The sequence below is a fragment of the Glossina fuscipes genome, unplaced genomic scaffold (assembly GCF_014805625.2).
Source record: "Glossina fuscipes isolate IAEA_lab_2018 unplaced genomic scaffold, Yale_Gfus_2 0, whole genome shotgun sequence".
In the NCBI taxonomy this organism is placed as follows: domain Eukaryota; kingdom Metazoa; phylum Arthropoda; class Insecta; order Diptera; family Glossinidae; genus Glossina; species Glossina fuscipes.
In genome coordinates this window covers 17,047,399-17,071,293 of record NW_023998414.1, presented here as the reverse complement: position 1 = coordinate 17,071,293, position 23,895 = coordinate 17,047,399, and the positions used below count along the sequence as shown (strand labels likewise).

General features: G+C 34.2%; 1 long non-coding RNA gene across 1 annotated transcript in view; it reads right to left on the bottom strand.

Annotated features, from left to right (window-relative positions):
* Positions 1-23,895, bottom strand: part of LOC119636059 — a 42,149-nt gene that overhangs the window by 5,280 nt on the left and 12,974 nt on the right. The gene's annotated exons all lie outside the window — the stretch shown is intronic.

Sequence of the window (23,895 nt, the reverse complement as noted above, 5' to 3'; positions counted from 1 at the left end):
ATGTCGCTGTAAAGGCTGCCTTCTCACAGGAAGAGGAGTCCGAAAAATAGACTTATACAATCTAAGCTTCCCACAGCACATTTATATGTCAACTCACTCTTGTCGAATTAAGGTTCCAAACATTCCAAAACACGATTTATATGGAGGCTTTCAAAAGATGCATCTTATCTCATCTAAACTTTTTCAACTCTCTTTGGTGCAACTAACTCCTATCTTTTATCGAATTAAATTGAGAATTATTGAGAAGTGCCTTTTTCGAAATGGGGTACTATGTGCGAAATGGTGGAGAAACGATTCGATTCGAAGCATACACAATAGGATTCGCTGTTGGTTCAAAACTAGTCAATGCACTTAAACTTAATCAAAATGTTTCGAAAGTTACGACTTGTGAGGTTGAATATAAATATATACACAGACAGGTAGGCAGCGTAGAGCATAGTAAAATTTGGGTTTATCTCAAGTCGTTCAAGCCGCTGTTTCGTGCATCCACATAAACTTCATATATTCTTACCACGTTCATATGATATCATTTCGTTTATTATTCGGTGATGGATTCGGTAAACAGAAACTAAGGATTCCGAGCAACTTTTATTCACCCTATATTCTAATGGTGAAACTGATCTCCACTATTTATGTACGTATAGGAAGACATTCGAAAACAATGACAGCCAGGCTTGGCAGCGATTGCAGTCATAAGCTTTCCCCTTATTTTCATAGTTTTGTCCATTGCTCAAACACTGCTTAATGTTATTGTAATGGCTTTGAATTTTTTGCTTTTCAAAATATCAATTGTCAGTCTAGGGGCTCTATTCGTCTGTCGACATTCTCTCAGGATAGATGATAGACAAAGTAATGCCGTAGTACAGTACCGTCTTCGGGGCAAGACAGACATTTGGTATACAAAAAACTTTTATTGTATTGAAAGGCTTACCGAAGGCTGTTCGTGTTATCGAATACCAGATCAAATAGTAAAGTTATAGGCATTTATATGGTTGTATACGCTTGCGTAAGAAACTTCTCAAACAAGCCAGTCAATATACTTATTTCAATGCGTGTGTATATATATATATATATATATATATATATATATATATATAAATATATATATATTTATGTATTGGTATGATGCATACAACCAGCCTGGCATTTGGTTCTTTTTAAATGAGTTTAGAGAGTTTTCAATCACAAAAAACTTGACAACAGTGTCAGCCAATTATTCGGTTATGCCCTCAAATAACTTTATTGTCGTCAAATTGTACTCTTGGAGTATTACGAAAAGAAGAAAAAAAAAGAAGTTAAAGTAAAGATTTAAAATAACAAAAACTGAAATATATCACGATCAACTAACTTATAAAAATACCCACACGATGTATACGTATATGCATCCCCGTACACAGATACTTGGGTTGATATTTGCGTCTCTTCATCATATCAGTTATTTGGCAGAGCGATCCGTGGTTTATTTTGCAAAACGAATGAAAACAACAATTATTGTCAAAAAGTGTTTGAATGCTCGCGCGTGAAAGTGAAATATGTTCCAATTATGTGCGGAGATGTCACCTCGGCAAATTCAAATTGGTTGTTGGCTGACTTGAATTGTGCGGTAAATGAAAAACTTAACAAAACAAATACCAAAAAGAGACAAACAAAACCGAAATTATTGTTCGTTCAGCTTTTGCCATTGTCAACATCAAGATGTTGTTAAATTTGTTCATATTAACGACGGATGAATAATGGATAACTTTTGTTGCACTTCATTGGCTGTTAAGCCGCTGTCTCGTATGTGGTTTAGCTGGCTGGCTGGCTGGCTGGCTGACTGCTTGGCTGACTAGTTGGCTCGCTGGTTGACTGGATGCCTGGTTGGTTGGCTGTTAGCCTGGCTGCCTGGCTGGCTTACTCGATGATCGTGCAGGAAGATAACGTTGGATGGATTCGTGATTTCGGCAAAAGTCGAAAGTAAATCATTTTTGTTTTTTTTTTTTTTTTTTTCATTCATTCATTTATTTATTATTTCGATAACGCCAACGCGAACGCTCGAGGTGATGATTGTGCTGTGACAATGACGATGACAATGCCACCAAACATAAATTTCGGACCTTTCGTAAATGAGGAAGGTAGCGGTAAACTTCCGGTAGCTGAGAATACGTTATTGGTGTGATATGTGCATGAAAGACACGTATAAGAAAATAATCATAACTGATGATGAATTGTAAGGAGGAACGGGAAGAGGCGATAGCAAGATGAGTGAATGTGCATTGGTTTGTTTTCTATTACTTTATCTTAGAAAACTATAGAGCGCACACATCATGTTAATGTTCGTGATTTATTTCTAACCAAATTGTCGCCACTGTGTCGTGTATTAGAGATGTCAGAAAACGGCTAAAATGTAACGCTTTGTGCTTCCCACACATGGACTCAACGGCTCGATGCTGCTGTAAATGTCGCATGTTGTTTTCAAACTGTTTCCACGCTTACTACCCACAAAATCACACTAAAGAAGACGATTGCACTGATGAATGCTACAGAAACTTATTGTTACCTCTACATTTGTCTATATATACATATACATACATACATACATACATACATACATACATACATATTTACATCGGTATACCGATCATTATCTGGGAAAATCGCTTTTTGCGAAAGCACTCGCGGAGAAATATTATAAATAAAGATAAAGATGGGCCCGCGAAAGCATGCGAATGCGCATGTCATGCGTTTATTCATTTCTTTAATTTTCTTCTTTTTTTTTTTTTTTTTGTTTTTTTCTCTTTTCTTATGTTAGCTACTGAAACGAAATTAAAGTCCAAGTGAAAAAATAAAATAAAACTCTAAATAACGTAAGTTAAGTATAAATTGTAAGGAAAGCGTACCTAACCGTTGTTGCATTGCGGAATTTTACGATGACGGCAATTAAAAAGAGTTTAACCATAGCAATCAGGGTACTGGTGAAATCATAAAAGCACTGTTATGCTAATTGCTGGATACGCATCTTAATCTCAGGCACAAGATCCCAGTTAAAAGCTTAGCTTAAATAGGTTCAATAACATTTTATAGGCAAACCTTTATTATTGTAAGATAAACACATCCGCTTATATTCTACACATGCGAAAGAAGCTTTCGTCATACATTCATAGCTTGATTACATTGAAATTGGATTATCGAAAGGCAGGAACGAACCTTGCCTTGATTCCTGTTGATCGAAAACTTTCTTTGCTCAGGCATGGAAAAGCATTGATTTTGGCTCCGAACCGAAACCATAAGAAATGGATAATAAAACATTCACTTTGTGTGTGTTTGATCTTATATCAAATAATTTACAATTCATTGGGCCCGTTACTGTGTGATACTTGAAATAGACAAATAATTTCGATTTTGTTCTTTCAAATAATTATAATCAGTCATAATATTTTGCTTCGTCCAATGACGTCTTGCTATTCTTGCAATAAGTACTCATTATCCACATAAATTACAAACGTAGAGAAAGATAAGACTTTCTACACATTTATTGTATGCGTATGGAGTAAAAAGAGATAACTAACTTATGGTCTTAGCTAAATGTTCTTATGTCTGACCTGAATAAGAAGTGGATTGCACCATTATACGTATTATATACGTTCAATGGTAAATAAGATGGAGTCTAGTTTAATACAAATAGTTCCAAGACAACTTGTTGTATATTAATGAATAAAAACAACTAGAAGAGATAAGTGCTGTTAACGGGCCAACCTGGGTCTTCGACGCATATGTCGGACACCCTAAGCACTAGACCAATTGCAATTGGATAAATTTTTTATACCAAGGATTACTATGATCTTTTATAGAAGAATATGTTACTCTTATGTAAGTTAAAAATAGTATAATTCGTAGACCAGTTTCGAACCCGTAACCCCAATTATATTTAGTAATCTATGATAGATAAAAAGTTCGCATGAACACACAGGCAGTTGTTTAAGGGGTTCGGTAATCCCGTTTCGGTGCATCTCGTTTCCTTTGCAAACGCTTCATATATTCCACTTACTGCCTTTGAAGCAATGAAAAACCATATCGATGATATGAAAAATTTTTTAGTTTATGTTTATATTTAGTTAGTAGTGTTTAGTTTAAGTTTATGTATTAATACTTATAACACTTGTACATAGAAAAAAAAACTAAAAAGTTAATATATTACAACCAAGAGTTGTATTTAGCTAAGGTCGAGTTATTCATATCTACACAATCCTTATCTTAAAAAAAAAAATTCAAGAAAGTAAAATTTTGTTACGCTTCAATATTTGATGGACGTGACTGATCATTCGATTTTTGTATAGGTACTGTAGGATTATCCATAGCATAGACAAGAAACAGTTTTAGTGTCGTATCTGTGGTAGTTTAGGTTTATGGGTAATGAACAAAAAATCAAATTTCTTCCATCTTAAAACAGAGACATCCTGAGGTGTCTCGGTATACGAGGCGAACCCTTTGACGTTTAAGAACATCCAAGATTCAAGTACCAAATTTCAAGGCGATATCGCCAAGAGATAAATTACGGTAAATGAAAATTTATGTGTTTCATAGGGCCGCTGAATCTCTCCTTTTAATCAAATTCGAATGTTTTGACATAATGACACGAATATACTCAGATCCTTTGACGGTGGGTATATAAAAAGTATGATCTATATATCGAGAATGATAATATTTTTTAATATACTACATTTTCCCCTCCTACTGAGAACACATCAACAGATAACTAGTTGTACCCAATTAATGGTTCCATGTGTTTGAAAATTATCGATATTGATATACATAAGACATAAGAAAATGCTAGACTCTCCGGAAGCAATCAAGCTGAGACAATCAATTTATTTTCTCTATTTCAGTCTTTACGGTGCGGTGCTCATGTGGTTGCGACCTCATTTCCTGTCAGAAAGCCTGCTTATCATGTAGGGAGGGGAAGCAGTCAAGTACGAGACCGATGTCAAATTCTTTTTCCCACTTTACTGATACAATGCGGCTTTCAATGGAACTTGTGCTGGTTCACCATGCCTAAGGACTCACCCCTAATAATTTCGGGCTAATTATCGATGTGAGTTTCTTTGTGACTTATGCAACACTCAACTAAATTCGCTATATTCTACAGCTTTGAAAAGGAACGCGAAAGTAATTGAACCTAGCGGCTACGTTTTCAGAAAGAAAGATACTTATATGATACGATTATTATATATGATTATATTTATTGTAAAGGTCTTTGCACACTAGCAAGGATTTACAGTCGACCCATCCTTTATTTTGCCGATCATTCTAGAATCATTTCCTGGGTCGATTTAAGCTTTTCTGTCTCGCTTATGTCTGGCCATGTATTTGTCCTTTTAACCTACAAATCACAATTTTTGAAATGTTTTCTGCTCCAGAAATTAGTCGTAACGAAAACACGTAGAATAGGAGTGTCAGTATCAGAATACAGAATTATTTTCTGAGTTAACGTAATCTTGCTTATTCGCCTATCTATCTGAGGTTTGTCCATTTATTTTCTGCTCAACCTGGAGATCGAGATTTTTGCGTGTTTTGACTTAGAACGGACACTGTTAACACCGAATTACATCGTATGCTTCTCACGACCACTCACTATTTAACACTAACTGGACGAATGTCCATCAATTAAATCGTATCTACACAATGCTTATGAAGTCAACTTCAAATGTTTTACACAGGCAGGCATTAGATAGATAATTACAATCCAAATTCATTTATCATAACTTCAATACGGCCGCTGTAATAACTACAACATTTCTTCTTAACCGTATTGAAACGAGCTACGCTTGTATACACATTCATATATTTAATTATTCTATTCTACTTATTTCTATTCATTTAATCAAAAAAAAAAAGAAGAAGAAGAAGAAGAAGAAGAAGAGAAGAAAAAGAGAAAAAAAAAAAAAAAGATCAAATATGAAAGTGAAAATCTTCGGAAATAAAATGCAAAGTCATTTAACACATTAATCAGCAAATGATGTCCGATTACACGCATTGATCGCCTTCGCAGTAACATTACGAAAAACTTTAATTTAGTAAAGAATTAATTTAACATAGTATTCTTCCTATGGGAATATGCATGATTTTACAGATATAGATGAAGGGACAAAATCTATTTGCAGAAATTTGCAGTGGTCATGTGAAATTTTTAAATACTCTTTTGTTGCCGCGATGACTTTCATATATTTTTACATTCTTTCAGGTCAAATTCATTCGAAACATCTGGCAGATAAGCAAGCAATTGTGAGAGTTAAGCAACAAAATGTTTATCGATGATTATCAGTCGAAAAATCTTACCTTATTTCATTTAAGATCTGCTTGGCATTAATTAGTTATGTAATTTCGTTTTTCTTTTCGCTGGAAAAACTTGTTGACTGAAGTCGAGAGGCGGAGACTGTTTAATTGTTATATGTGTTATAAGCCCTTTACGAGTATCACCCGGAATAGGATTAAATATTCACGAGACATCTTTTCGAGGAAGCTTCCTGTCACAGCATTAATTAAGTCAAAATAACAAGATCGCGAGTTTGCGGAGAATGGTAAGGCAGAGCATTGCCAGGTATTCTTAAGATATTTTTTAATTGGACACATATTAAGTTTTTAAAATGGTCGTAATAAGTGCCCTAAATTCCGCTCACAATAAAAGCAAGTCTTCCATTCTTGTACATTTTAATGCAAATAATTATCAACGACTTGCCACCAATAACTGCAAAGATTTCGATCGATTAAGTGACACCACACATACAAACAACGAAAGTGAGTAGTAAGTGTGCTTTGTTATTTCGCAATTCCAAGCAATCGAAGAGTCATCAGAGATCATTTTACCATATAAACGATTTGCTCCGATCGAACCAAAATTTACATAGCAATTTAGAATGGCAATGTACCAATGTACTCTCCGGCTTTTGTCGAGAAATATTGAAAATATCATTTTTTTCCCCACCTAACAACTTCTCATTCGTTCATTCATATCATTTTAGCTGCTGGGTAGCTGTGTCGAAAATGTGGACCAATCCGAAACATTTTCAAGAGCGTTCGTCACCATTTCACGTCACCATCAAATTTCGCCAAAATATCTCAAAAATTGCAACCTGTAGGCTGAACACGACAGGTACATGCTATCCCATTCTTTCATAATCGCGGTAAGTCGCAGCCGCTGCCGTTCTCGCCCCTAACTCTTTTTTCAGTTCACCCCATAGGTGCTTAACGGGTTTGGCATTTAGCAAGCATTCGAGCAAGCGATACCATAACTGCCATCATAATATTTGCCGAGGTTTTCAGTGCAGAAAAAATTGCGGTAACAATAATTGTATTTAATTGATCATTATATCGAAACGGAAGGGAATGACCATGACTCGGTGACTATTAATCGCAAATCGCAACTCCAATCAAATGGACACGAACGGATAGTAAGACTTTGGGATAGTTTAAAATAATCGTTTTATCATTCGTTACCTTATTTTTGAGCTTGACGAGTAAGCGCTTAGGGGAGATGGAATCTCGAATGTATTGAATGAAACGGGATGAGGAGAATAGTATGGATATATTTTTTTTTTTGTTTTCTTTGTTCCTTAATCACATAGTTTCCCATAATAGCGTATTAATGTAGTTGATCGAATCCCATTACCGCGATAATTTGTCGATTGTATTATGTATTTTCACAATGATTTAATTTTTATATTTCCGATCATTATGTATAATGTATTTCTATTAACATTTACATAAATATCGTAGAGACTTGTGAGTACGTTTGAGAGGTTAAGTATGTTTGTACAACTTCATTGAGGTATTCATATATGCTTACGTCTCTACGTTTAATACTCAATAAAACTGTTATTGTATAAAATTAGAGAAGAGACGCACCTTCAGATACCGATTCCATTGCGTTGTCTTTTGCTATTTTATCTTCGAGTTGTTGGTGTTGTTGCTGTTTGTTAGTTTGCCTCAAGGTGTGTCACATTTCATAATTCATCAATATATATATATATATGTATATATATATAAACATACATAGGCACACAGTTAAGGTTACTTACTAAACATACAATAAAGCCAACACAAAAGACGGACACTTTTTGGTCGCGGTCGCCTTACGTCTCCAATAAGTAAAACTATTTATACGATGATCGCAACGATTGTAATGGCGTTGGAGACGTATTATTGACGTTGGCAACGATGTTATTCTATGTATATGTAAATATGTAAATATATATATATATCTATATATATATATATATATATGTGTGTGTGTATATATAAAAGGTTTATATATATGATAGTGCGTTTTTGTTTGTCTGTTATTGGAAATCTTGATACATAATCTTTGTTTCTGTCAGATACTGATCATTACAAAAGCTTAGTAACAAAATTTTAGTGATATCTAGCGATATCTTTTGCCTTTATCGCTTGCCCTACAAAATTACACAATTCTTTTTGTTCATTCATCTGATATTGGAATCATTCGAAAATATGATTTACATTTTATAAAATATATGGCATTTACCAAAAAATTATTAACAAATAAATAAAAAATCAACGAACATCTATGTTGAACTTGTTTTTGTTTTTCTATTACATATCCAGTTTTCCGGGCAGCTAATAAGCAAAAAACTGCAAAATTTTACAACCAAGCATTATGCTAATTTACAAGGAAGGCGCCTTGAAATAAAAATTGAACTGACAGCGTAATAGTATGTCCCAAAAGGAGCTGCCGACAAGCAAGAGTAATGCAGTATAAGGTATTATTTGTATGACTCTTTACGATTTTAAGATATAGTTAAGCCCAGTTTGACAAAGCTATGCTGCGGCCACTTCAAATTTTCAAATTCTTTTTACTATCAAAATATGAGAGGATTTGAAATATAGACGAGACATAAAGACCAGAATTTTTAAATAAAGTGTTGCTTCGATGAACTAAGAGGTGGAAAATGTATTTTTCCCATCCCCAAAATGACTTTCATAAGATGCGCTTAAAAATTTTGGGCGGTTGCTGCTTTAATATACAAGAAATCATTTTACTAAAATAAAATGTTATTTAAAAGAATTTCTTTTTTGTTTTTTTTTTTGTACTTTTGCTTTAAATTTTTATTCAACTATAATTCTCACTCCGTTCTCCAAGCCGGTTTATTTGATATCCTCATTAAGTGGGTTCAGCAACGAGAAATTAATCCCTTAAGTCCTGCCGTCCGATATATTTCGTTTCGAGTGACAAAACTCAGCATGTCGCGTTCTCCTTAGCTCTCAGTTCCTTCATTTGATTGTTAAGTCAAAGTAAAGATCTACCATTTTGGCGACGTCAAGTTTTTTAAATATATAAAAAAAAATTAATTGCAACAAATTGTATGCGAAATTAATATAATCAATCAACGGTCAGAAAGTACTGATGAAAGATGTAAATATGTGTCAAGGGAGATTTGCACCTGCGAACACTGAGTTGGTAATCGCGATACTTATTTACTCGCTTTCCCATACGAACAATTAAATAATAAGAGTTTGTAAAATTGTGTGTGTTCACAAAAAAATTTCACTTTTTGTTTTACTCATAAAACATTCACTTAAGCATCAATACTATGTTTTGTCCCCTTCAAGGTAATCCCCCTTTGATATAAGGCACTTGTGCCATCGCTTTATCCAATCATCGAAATGCTTCTGATATGCGATTTCCGTTATGGCATTAAACTTTTCCATCGTTGCGACCTTTATCTTGCTAATTGTGGCAACACTCTGTCGTTTCATGGATCCTTTCAGTTTTGATAGCAAGAAAATGGCGTAGGTGCCCAAGTGGAAGACTGCGGTGCTTGAGGTATGGCGTTGCTTCTGGCCAGAAACTTACGAAACAAAAACAATGAAAAGATTTTGCATTTTCGAAACTAGGATCGCTGCCACATCCTTAGCAACGACGCTACGAGTGATTCGACGGTTCTTCATAACAATTTTCACAACACACAAACTTCACCGTTTTTGTTGGTTTTTGACGGGCTGGGGCATCCAGGGGCATCCAAATTAGCATCCTCCTCTTAGGTCCTCTGCGAAATTCTCGTACCACTTATAAATATTTCTTTGGTTAAAGTAAAAAAGTTTAACAAAAATTCTTTGATGGACTTTTTTCGATTGCAAAAAATTGCGAAGCGAACCAAAACACGTCTAATTTTATATTTTTTACAAAACAAGCTAAAAATGCAAAATGGCTGAAAATCAAATGTACGCGGTTAACAAAATTTGAAAAGTAACCTTTGCATACAAAAGTCATCGGCACATGTCGAATATCATGCATTATCGGCGTATGGGAAGGGAAAAGTTTATATTAAGCATTTTGGGCTCATCATCACGTCCCTGTATGCAGTTAAAACTTTAATTATATCTTTTATTAGATCGATATAGTCTGACTTTTCAGGCGTATGATCTATTCACGGCTGTTCACTTAAGAAAAAATAGCACCAATATTAACATATACATGTACATGTTTTTCTTTGGTATACGAGTACGAATACATATACAACTTTATATATTATTTAAGAAGAAGAAGAGGATTGATGCTTTCGATTTATTTAAGTGGGCACGAACTGTATGCAAGTAAAAGAATACATTTCCACTCGTACCTTGGAAAATTTAAGCAAAATCATCACATACTCAGCATAGGTTAACTGCCTTCCCATGGTGCAACAGGCTGGAGACAACACACCAAAGTAAATAAATTCATTTTTTTGAGCTTTTAATTATGCGAATTTGAACAGTTTTTCATTTTACAATGGGAAGTTTTCAAATCGTTTCCACAATTTCGTTTCTTGTTTATCTGTACGTGGATCGTGAAATCATAAAAGATTTGTAAAGCAAGGCCAACAGGATAACAATTTATACACGGTTGCACGAAGTGATTTATTTTATCAAAAGTTGGCAAAAGCGTTGTCGGAAAGAATGGATAGGACAAACACTAACACATACTCTAAGCTGAATTATGGATTAATGGGCGTCCAACAGATCGGTCAACTTGATGTCGTAGATTGGAAATACATTCATGTTTTATATCTTTTACGTGGATGATGAAAGTAACTAGATTTTGTGTTAATGGCAAATCTTTACTGTTTTACATTCGCCTCTTCCTTGTGTTGTTAATATGCTCCCCTAGAAAAGTGCTAGTGATACGACTTTCATTTCTGCCAGAGAGCAGATATATATTCACAAGTTGAAAACGATTAGACATTTGATGACAACGCAACGATTCTAACTAGTGCGTCTTCGTGGTTGCAAATGCCACTACGATTTAACCAGACTAAGCGGCTCGGACACGTTCCTTCTCTTTGTCTCTTTCCTCACTCAGCATTGTTGCGTGTAACATTTTAAAAATGACATTCTCTAAATGATTGTTTGTATTGAATGAAAAAAAAAAAAAAATTAAAATAAACAAGAAACGCGTAATACACACATGCCACACTTAAAGTGAAGCAGGCAACGAAAACATGCCTAACCTTATGATATTTTTTCTAAGAAAAACCCTAATAGAGATATCAAAAAATTCGATTCTAGCGGAAACTAATGTTTTTTTTCTTTTTCTTTTTCAATTAATATTTTTATTCTCTTAACAATATTTAGTCCGGCTTTTTAACATCTTAATAAATTGTAATAAAATTGCAGAAATATTCAATGAAATTTTTATAAAAAAAAAGTAATATGAGCGTATGTTATATGCACATACACATATACAATTGTCTTTAAACATACCAAAGATATGTAAATACTTACTTGTAAATATTTCTATATATGTAAGTAAGTAAGACTTGGCTCAATGAATATCGAATGAGTTTTGCTCAGTGTGGTGATTGTCTTCTCGATATGAATAAGTTTTAAAGTTGCAGGCGTGGGTAGACACAATTTAGCTGAACGTAGAAGGCATAAACATATTAAAATTAATTTGTTTTTGTTTTTATTTACCCTTCCTATTTACAAATGCACACACACACACACACACACAAACAGACATGAACGCATATATACATTGCCACAGAGAGAGAGAGAGAGAGAGAGAGGGAAAGAGATGAGGAGTTAGACAAAGAAGGAGAGAGAGAGATAGAGAGAGGGAGAGAGAAAGAGAGAGCGTTACACAGACACACATATACCTAAATGTGACCGCAACCCATCCCAAGAGCAGCGCAAATCAGATCGGTAAACTTGTATTCAATGACCGACCCGAACGCTCACATATATTCGCAAGTATGCCATGTATGCGATACATATATATTTATATATGAATGACTGACGGACTTGGTTGATCAGTGGCACACGTCCTCATAAATCTTTACGTGACACATTTGCATAACCTTCATACTTATGTATAGATGAGCTTATATACATACATATCTATTCACTCATTAGAGTTGCTCATGTCTTCAGGCATAAATAATATTTCGTTACTTTGTTTATACATTACGTTGCATTACGCTATAAAAAATAAAAATTAAAATTGAAATCAAACTGAAAATGAAATTTATTCAATCTCTAACACAACATCTCACACAAAAGCTTTACATACTATTTTTTAGTTCTAAAACAAAAATATTTCATCAGGACAAAAGATATGCTGGGAACATGTCCTTTTCAATTCCTTATTGGAAGGAGTGATTTGTGATTTTTAAATTGTTCTACATAAATTAAAATTTTTCCAAATGAGTTGCAAGCAATTTGGGCAGAGAAAAAGTCTGATCATTTAATATGTGTAATATGTGTAATGTGTATTGCATTTTCCATTAAAATGGAATCATTTTCATAACGATCTCTAAAGCAGTTAATGGCAACATATGTCGGTTTACTCTCAATCAAGAAAATTGCATTTACAGTAATTTTGTCGTTCTTTTCGTGTTTTCAACAGAGTCAAAATGACATCTCAGGAACAATTTTGTGAGCTTCAACAAGAATCAGAAAGCACACAAATGGACGAATAGGTTGAGATCGAAGAATAATGTAAGTTGATTTTCTGGTTCAAAAATCTGGCGAAAAAGTCTAAGAAGACTTTGGCATTGTGTGAGATGCCAAAAGCAAAAGTTGTCTGCCAATATTTCTGTTGAATAATTTTACATAAGCGCTCCGGTATAAGGAATTTCGTTAATAATGACATCAAAGATATGTTCTTGCATTGTAACCTGGTCATAAAAGCAAAGCAAGCTCAGCTTGCATTGTGCGGTTCTGAGGCATACGTCAACGTGTCACAAACACCTGTTTACTATTCAAAATATTTTTGCTTTTTTACTAATACTCCAACCTGGAAAACTTCAAATCAAGCTACGAAACGTCAATTGAATACATTTAACATTTTAAGCTCTACCATGAAAAGTAAGACATATTCATAATAATAAAAGTAAAATAAGTAAAAATTTTATAGTAGGAGACGGTCCACTGTTAAAATTCCTTACCGCCTACTCTGTTACTGTTATATATATAAAGACTTTTCCAAATGAAGCGTTGTGTGGAAAGTGGCCACTTGTACCCTCGTATAGGTGGAGTAGAGTATAAAGAGTATAAAGAAAAAGTCTTACAAAATAGGTAAAAAGTTCATTGATATCGAGAGTACATAATCCGAGAAGAGAGAGTTAAGATCTTACCACGTTTTGAAAATTTGGTCTCACAGAAAGTATTAATAGAAAATGTTCGCACGTCACTACCATATCGGTGTAACTGAGGGATTTTAAAGGAATGCTGCTAAATGTTTCCAACGTTGATTTAAAAATTAAAAAAGTGTTTGTTATTTGATTTTCTCTTTCTGTATATCTGGAAGGATACTTTCTGAAAAGGAAACAAAAATAATTTAGAAGAAATCTCTTTATTTCTGAACGTAGTTTCTATTCCGATTGATACTAATTGATAATAGCGTCGACGCAACGTAACACCCCAAAATTTACGAAGTCGGATGCGCGGGACAGTATTTTTAATTCATTTATTTGCTTTTTCGTTTTTCCAAACTCCGCTGATCACGAGTTTATTAACAATTTTTTGATATATTGTGAAGCAACATCTTAGGTAATTGATATGTGCTTTACCTGATCTACTCTAATGAATCATACAAACATATCTATATATCTACACATATGTTGCATATATATATATATACATTCCATTATACAAATAAACATAAACTGTGAAGCATGTTGAGTGATTAAAGATCATTTGTTAAAATTAGTTTGATAAATGTGAACTCAATTTATCTTGATTTTGAAGGTAACAATTTAGCTAAAGATGAGTTAATGGTCCTCTGATTGGTTAAACTTAACGTCAAAGCTAGTTAATGTAATAAATCTGAGCAAAAAGTATTTCCCTCTTCTTAAAGATGAAAAAAAAGAGCAAAGAACTTTCTATCTACGAACTTTATTATGCTCTACTTACGAAATCATCTAAAACATATGCTACATATTCCTGGCTAAGGTTGTGCCGGGTGATTGCCTATAACCGAACCTTTATGCCAAATATTAAAAGCAACGTTTTAAAAACCCTAACAGATTTGCATGTCAAACTCACTCTGCTCACTCGTTGAAAACAATAATGAACTTTTTTGGTGGCTTTGTTGATTTCATGAGGCCTACTTAGTTTCCCATAGCGGGATATTGCATATTTGTACTAATGTCAAAAGTCTCTTGAACTAGGCGATGAAAAGTTTTGGCATAATGAAAAATTTATCTTATTTTCGGCTCGCTTCTAAGTTCTTAAGCAAATTGTTCGTTGGATTAGGCGTAGACGTCTGAAATCCTTTCCATTAACTATCTGTGACATTGTATGGATCTTTTCAACTTCGTAACTCCCAGAGCAGCCCTCAATACGCATGGGTTATGCAGCTTAAAAAATGAAGACAGTGCTGCCTAAATATTTTTTACAGACCAAAAACAACCAAAACTACTATAATAGACCAGGGCCCAACATTACATATTTTATACCATCCTACAGTTACTTATATAACGAATTTTAAAAATAACTCATTCTACGGGAAGCGATCGAAGAGAATGTTCGATCAAAGCCATACCCGCCCTTGGTCTAGAACACGTCATTGCACCAAATTACTTCAAATTGTACCAAAAATTGCGGACTGTAAGTCACAAGACGTACGAAAATGAGACGGACAGATGGATACATGGACAGGTAAACAGACGGACACAGCGATAAAGGCTATAATCAGCCAAAATTAGGCAAAAGTTTGTTTATCTAGTTCTCAGTATAGTTCTTTTTGGGTCCAAAATCGTTAGTAGTTTTGTTTTGGAGAGATCTGGATATGGTGTGTAGTATTATGTCATGTTTGGAATGTCATGAAATGTTGATATGTTTTGTTTGAAGGTTTGAAGGCACGCACTATCTAAAGTCTCATATGGAGTCATATGGAGTTGTCCGAGACGTGTATGCCATCCCACGAACTTATTGAATGATGGATTATATAGTTAGTCGCTTTTCTTCAAACACCTATAATTTTAATTAATGAGCAGGTTAACGAACGTCTCACTAAAGTTAAACGTCCGAAGAGTTAATGCCTGAAAGGTGTCGTGTATCTAAATAAATAAATAAATAAATAAATAAATAAATAAATAAAATCAAACCACGTCATGTCTTACAACTCGAAAGCAATCTTCAACATCTGTAAAGCAATAAGGGCCTGTAGCGTAACCATAACAAATTAATTCAATAAATTAGGGTTAGAATGACCTTAAATAGTCATCAGCTTGTACTACTACGTTATGCAACAATATCTGAGAATGACACAAAAGGAGAAAACCACAAATATCTAATATTATTTGTAAAACACACACACACACACACACACACACACACGCGCTTTTGCTCCATTAAGTGTAGACGAAAAGAACTCAAGTGGATAGAAACATAAATCCAATGACAATCTGAAGAAATGCATAATGCGAAGAAATGCACGTAAATGTTTTGTTTTATTTAAAATTAACATCATCCTAATGCCGACACAGTATGTTAAATATGGGTTTTATTTTTCAGTGCAATGTTTGAAAGAGAAAAAAAAAGGAGAAAAGAAAACACAATTCAAAACTATTGAGAATAATTGAAGATGAAACGGAATCAGTAGCAACTTGCTAAAGTAGTCGAAATGATCGTAAAGGAGATACCGACATAAACATTTCACTTTAATGGGAAAATTGCTTGTTTCAAGAGTGTCCAAAAATGTCATTATAGCAGCGACTAGATAGAGAATCTCCCCTGAATCAATCTTGTTGTGGTTATTTTTAAGAATATTGAATATTGAGATACTTTTCAAGGCTTATACAGCATATGGTGCACATATGTGGACTTTTTGTTGCTTTTATTTCAACGCATATGCATAGTACGTAGATCAGAACTTCTGTGTGTGAAGTTATGGTCTCATGATTACTGAAAAAAGTTATCATAAATATTTAAATACATTTCATATGTGTGCGCATACAATGCATGTATAAATTAGCGCCCATGCGAATATAAAACAAATACGCTTGTCTTGGGGCGAATTTCGAATACCCACCACAACCGCAATCGTCACCACGACACGAGCTAATAATCGAAATAATTACTATCAATTTTGCGATTTTTCAAATTAAAAAAAAAAAAAAAAGAAAAGGAAATAAAAAAGAGTCATAACCTCGTAATAAAAAAACCTATTCTCAATCCAGAATAGGAGAGATCAAAAACATTCATGCTTTTTACATAATCTCCGGAGGATATTTCCAAGTATTACATAGGGCTTTTATCGCACGATCATATGCCCGTTCGCGTTGACGGCTGAAAAGTTCTCTACTTAAGTGATTGACTACGAGAAAAACATATTAAGAACGAAAAAACAAAAATGTATTTCTCTGTTTCCACTTTACTTGTGACCACTAATGTAGGGGGTAATAACGCCATTCAGCCATTTGCTTGCATATATTCCCGTTCATATGGTTTTCTTAACGAGAACGTATCTTTGAAAGCGGATCTTAAGCAGCTAAACTCCATTACATTCGTCGAATTGTCTCGTTTAACGCTATTTCTGGTTGAGATATTACGCTCAAATAATCGTAAGAGCCTAAGGTTGCAGTTACTTATGCAAAAACATGTGGCTTTTTATTTTTATTTTTTTTTTTCTTAAAGCAGAAGCAGATTCTGTCCGAATAATGTTCGAGTTGGCATCAAAGAAAAACCAATTCAGTTGACTGAAATTAATCGCTTACTATATTTCAGTCTATAAAATATTTTAGTCGCTCAGTAAGCTATAATAACAGACGATTACAGGCAGAAAAGCCAGAGTTCAAATACAATAATGAATCGATCAATAACTACATGAATAGCAGGATACACCCAAGAATGCTGCGAGTTGTAACGATGATAGTAGAGTTGCAGACGAAAGGTAAATTGAGATTTCACTCCCACTGGTAGGAGCTGCACGGTTCGTCTGCAACACTGAATATACTGAAATTGTGTAAAAACTTGCGAACTGCGACTTTGGACTTTGTGAGGTGCGCTCGGGCTTTAACTTGATTGGGATTTTCAATATTATTTTTAATGTAGATTTTCCTAATACGCCTTTTAAAGGAAAGACATTAAACACTTGTATCTTTAAATGGCAAAACTTCAACTAGATTTTTCTAAAATTATTACAATATTCACAATTGAATATAGAACAGAAGTACCATATATAGTTTGTTGCAAGCATGTATTTGAGTGTATGAGATGGATGTATCTAGTAAGTCTTTAAACAAAAGCTGCCATTTTAAATTTAACGTATTTTTTGACTGTTCATACTCAACGGATATCGTGATGACATTTAACAAGCAACAGTAGCAAAACTATCAGAACTGGAGCTACGAAAATTCGAGAAGGAATAGCCGAACAGCACGTCTGACCACAAAGAAGGGATAATTTGCTGCAGTCTTCGGTCTGCCGATTTAATGTATGCGCGCATACACGCACGTACGTACCGAATCCGGGAATAGACATAATATTATAATATGAATATCTAACGTATATACACAATATTTATTATATGTATATGCATATGTCTCTACATTTATAAGGCCTTCAATCTCAGCATCGATAAATGTACGAAAATAGTCCAAGAGGAGGTCCAATTTACCCAGAAACGTTTTATAGCGCCAAAAGTCACGCACATGGAGATTGATCTTCCAGTTGAAATCTTTTGGGTGCAACGAGCAACAATAAGCCACATCTCTCGTGAAGAAATTTATTCAGATGGATGATGTTTATCAAACTACTGCACCTAAAAAATCGTTTGGTTTTGCGGTCAAGGCTTGTAGCTTGGAAGCCGTTTATCATGGCACATAGTTTGTCGAAGGCAAATAGAGAGAGACTTTAAGTGGGAGAAACCGTGAACTAAATTTGATCATTTCTAAAAGCGGCGTATTAGAAGTTTTTAAGGTCGCTAAAATGCAGTTATGCGCCAGGACCTGATGGCGTTCCGTAATATATACTGAAATCATGGCCTGACGACAATGTGATGTTATCGCGCAGATGTTTAATCTTCCTTTGAAGACAGGGGTTACCTTTCGTGTTAGAAGAGCAGCTTTCTAATTCCTATTCATTAAAAATGGAAACAGACATCTTATCGAGAACTATAGAAGCACTGCCAAGTTGAGTGCCTTGCCTAATCTGTTCGAACGAATTATTACTCTGCAAATAGCTGTCGCTATCAAGTGTTCTTTCTCTCCATATCAGTATTGGTTCTTAAAAGGCAGATCAACCGCTACGACCGTGTTAGGGCTTACTTGTCACATACTCAAAGCTTTATCCAATGGCTCTCACATTGATGTTGTATATACAAATTTCAGTCAAGTTTTTGATTTTTTGTGATAAATACCCATAAATTAGTTAAAGTTCAAGCTATGGGTTTTCCTTTCCAGATTATTGCCTCAATCGAGTCAAAAACAATTTTTGCTTTTTATCCTACAAAATTCTTCCTCTTTGCCTCCTTATCGGAATCGACTGATTTTTTTGGCCTTGCATCCTTTAGAAAAACGTTTCGTTAAGTTAATCAATGATACTATTGAGTCGGCGGGCCTATTATAAACCTCAATTCTACTAGTCCTTCTGCTTTATTTTCATAGAGCTCAGTCAACGCCGATATAGCTATAACAACTCATATAGGTGTCTTTGCAAGAATTTAAATAATATCTATAACTTAATCTCAATATCCGATTCGTTAAGCTCTATCATCGCCTCTATAATGAGTGAACTCTATCTATGTCGTATTTGAGCTAACTAACGTGTGGTTCGTAGATAGAACTAAATATGTTTACTGTAATTGATTGCCAAGCTTCTGTATGTTGGGTTCAGAGTTTTAGTCCCTACTTGCAACCATAGTCCAGTTAGGAGTGTGCCTCTGTACTACATTTGTACTCGTTTCTTTTTCCTTTTCCTTTTTACATCCATCACCGAAGGATGAATGGAAAAAAATGGCCAACGCATAGTCAATCTTACAGTGTGTCATAGTTTAATTTATTTTATATCTGTAAAATGGGCCTTTGACTTTCCAAAGAACATACTTACAAAGTCCACTAGTCCATGTAACAAGGAGCACTGTGAGCACTTATGTGTCCGTCATAGAGTACAACATATCAAGTAAAAAAATTAAGCGATTTTTTTTTCTTTTGGGATTACGGTGATGAGTATAAAGGATGCGGTCGCGGTCGCGGTCTTGTTACTATTACTAAAGAAATTTATAAAATATAGACATGAATACAATAGGATGTGAAGTCCTATTTCTGGTGAATTAACCATAATTGCGTTCAAAACGTTTCGAGAAACTTTCCAATCGCTAGTGAAGGTCCTTTCGTGAGAGTTGTTCTCATACCAGTTTACACTTTACTTTATATATAAATATATATATGAATACTCAAGGTCATATGGTTGTGAAATAAGATACAATTTCCTTATGGATCGAGTGAATACGATTTTGCGTTCAACGCGCAAGTCAATATGAATAACAATAAAAGTTGCTTTGAGAATTCTTTTCAACTGTACAGCAAATACTATATTGGATCAGTTTGGGAATTGTTGTAAAATCATGCCAAAGAATGTTCACAGACTTTTCTTTGCCCCAAAGTTGATGTTATGAATACGAATGACGTTCGCTTTCAGAAGAGCGATGTCACTTGTCATGCGGATCCTGGAACAAGGGCTCTTGATGCAAAATGACACAGTGTTCAAAACTTCAATAGTTTTTTCTTTCCCGCATGTTTTTTTATAAGGTGCAATGATGTGTTACATTTTTGCGGTATTAACATTTTAATTAGATGGAAATGGTGTAAAAAAGGAGGAAAGCTTAGAAAAGGAAAATACAAAAAAAAAGATTAGAATAAAATATAAGGAATAAACATTTCACCCATTTTTGCGCTTATGTTGAATAGATTTTAAATATCTACCGTTTAACGATCTTATGTAATGGTTTAATGTGGCGTTGAACTAGGGCTATTACGGAATCGCCACACCGAACTGAAATAAACTGTAATTTTAAGAATCACAGCTATTTGCGTAAATGCTGCTGCAGAAGCTGACGAAGTTCAACAATCACGAACGGTGCTTGGCATGAATGAATCAATGGATGGCAGCATCCTTCATTGTATAGTGATTATACGGCCAAGGGCATTGCATGATATTCATGCTAATGAAAATGCTTACGCTGTTCACTCTCTTCAATATTGTAAGCGATAAAGCAAACCAGCGATTGATCGATCAATCGCCAGTAGTTTAAAAACTTTATATACGCTGCCTTGTCGAAGGTGCTGCAAAGTACACTTGTAAAAAGCGATATGGTAAGCGATTGCCGATTTAACAACCTGATGATGGCCATACGCAAAACCTATATTTTATATTTAATATATTTCATATTAATTTGAGAAATTATTCAGATCTTTTTTTCTTTTTTTTTTTGCTATGTAAAAGTTGTAATTAAGTATTTCTTTTACTGCCTTCTTTGTACGCATTTCAATGTTTTTTTGTTTTTGTTTTTTTTTGTTTTGTTTTTGTTGTTTTATTTCTTTTATTTCAAGTGTATTGTCTTGCAAAGTCCGGCATTGCAAGTGTCGATAAATTGGCAGTTTAGATTTTGTTTGCCTGCTTGTCTGCTTGACTTTCTAGCCGTTCGATTGCTTTGCTATGCAATAGTTAGTTGGCTTGCTATCGGCACGCGGCCATACACCTTTTTGCTTACTTACATAAAATGAAATGTATAAACTGTAGGCGATAGGTGCTTAAATTGTTCTTATGTTCTCGCTCTCACTTAACGTCTGTGTGGTGTATAATTTGAGATCATGAAAGCGCGATCTCTATCAAACATCATCGCCTCGTACTATCAGTTCAATTTCCATCACACAAATGCTACGGCCACATGCGGCGGCCCGTATTACCCTTACAATGAATTCATCGAATCAAGGAATGAACGTAGAATACACATGTATGTATGTGTGTGTGTGTGTGTGTGTGCATTTAAATTTCTATATATGTTGGTAAATGCGTGCTGCATTGAAGACATCATTTAAGACGCCAAAGTCATTGTAAACGCTATTGTTGTTGCTACTGCAGTTGGTGTTTAGTGCGGCATTCGGTCACGAGTCAAACGCGCGAATACATTTACAAATACTTATTATTATTTTATTTTCCGTTGACTGCACTGTACCAATCACTGCTGGCCGCCAAAATGAATTTGTATGCATGTTAACAAACACTCTCATAGATATGTTGTTATTGTTGTTGATGTTGTTGTTATTGCTGGCATTGACGTTATATATCGCGAATGCTGCTGGTGCCTTACTGGGTCTACGTTCCTGCTTATTGCCATCATTATAGGTATCTATATATATATATATATATATATATATCTATTTATATATATATATCTATTTATATATATATATATATATATTTATATATATATGCTTGTGGAGTTGATTGTCGCTCTAGTACAATAACAATAATAACACTATAGACCGGCTGCTTGGTTGCGCAGCTTAGCAATTAATTGTACTAACAAACAATTTTGTTAGATCGATTATGGTCACATTATTCGACAAACAAAATATTTTTCTCCTATTGCTGGCCCAAAATAGACGGTATGGTATACTGGCACAAATTTCCAATGCCAATGTTTAATGTGATTGTGATCGATAAAACTTTTCTCAAACAAAAAAGAAGAAAAAGGAAAAAAGAAGCGCAACAAAATAAAACTTGATCCTTTTGTCATAGAATAATTTTGCATTTACAGTACAGTACCCTTTAATTAGCCGAAATGCATCATACGATTTTCACATTCGATTTTAATTTTTAATTAATTTAGAGACACCTAAATGTACGATTGGGTGGAGCCGATTTTCGAATACATCATACCACGTCGTCTATTGCAATTTCCAATTGATTCAGCGAAAAAATATTGGCGTCAAACTTGAACCGACTTATTCCAAATTCACGCTCTTGCCAAAGTTCTTATTATTCTTCATCTGTTTTTATCATAAATTTTTAAAAAACTACATTTTTTTGTTATATGAAATGGTCCACAGTTAATTCTTATATCAACCTACTATTATCGATCGCTTGTCATCATATCATATTAAAAATGTAATCTTGTTGCCATACAAAGGTTTACCTTTTGTAGAAAGGGTTATATGATTATATGAGCTCCAAACATTAGTCCATTCCATCCAAATTTTGCTCATCAATTTTACATTTCGAAATTACTATTATTAAGTGATTTTGTTGGATAATTTTGGAGACTACAAATTTTTCTCATATAATAGAAGAAATTCTCTATGGGGACTCTTCATCCTATTCGTATTCGTGCTTGGGCCAAAACACATGTCAGAAATTGTGATCTGTCACTTGGAAAGACAAATGTATGGTCAAACATTAAAAAGACGGACAATCAATCCTAAATCAATTGAAAAAACGAATCTGAATCGATCGATATAATAAAAGTTGTATGCACCGCAAGTTCGTCTGGATATTGCATAAGTCCAAGAACAAACTTAATATATCTTGCACCAATTGTGATGGAATCAGAAAGTATTTTTTATTGTATTAAAGAAGAAACTCCTCATATTTGATCGCTTTGATACAGAGGTCTCTTAAGTAAAAAGTACTGTATACAATACTGGGACATAAGTATTACATGGCCGTTGATGGTTAATATAAATGAATGCAATTTGAAAGCGAGGTCTTATTTACATCCGCCATTGGAAGAGGAGAATTCATTTTGGTATTCATTTTGTGGAAACCTAGAAAAGTAGTAAGTATACAGTCTGATCAAACAATATGAGAATGCATTTCATTTCATATTTCAGATTTTATTGAATTAAAATTTTATGGCCCGTCAAAATACCCTACACCACACCACATTAAATACCCTACACCATTTCGTCTAACACCATTTCGTTCCACTCCCATCTTCGTAATATTATTATCAGACATTACATATTTTCCGTATACGAGTATATGAGTCTAATTTTCACCCTAATATACGACGGGTGAGATATTAAACATCTGATAAATGTAAAAAAGGTAAGTTTTGTTGCCATAAAAAATTTATATATATTTCTTAAGTACATTTAGATGAGGGGATGTCAGAAAAATAGTGCCATTCACATTTATTTACGGTCTTATATGCGAAATGGTTATAAAATCGCTTTGATCAAATCCGTACTCAATAGGGGTTTTCTTTAGGCTAAAACATGGTAGTGTACATGTAAAGTTATCGGACAGACAAATAGATGTACAGACGGACAGATGGATTTAAATTGATCCATACAACATAAATAAGCAATATACATATTTATATATATGACAGGTGACGTAGGGTAAAAAAATTGCAAAAAATGTATTAAAACACTTTACGGCATTCTGAGCGTCTTCCCGCATAAAACACTG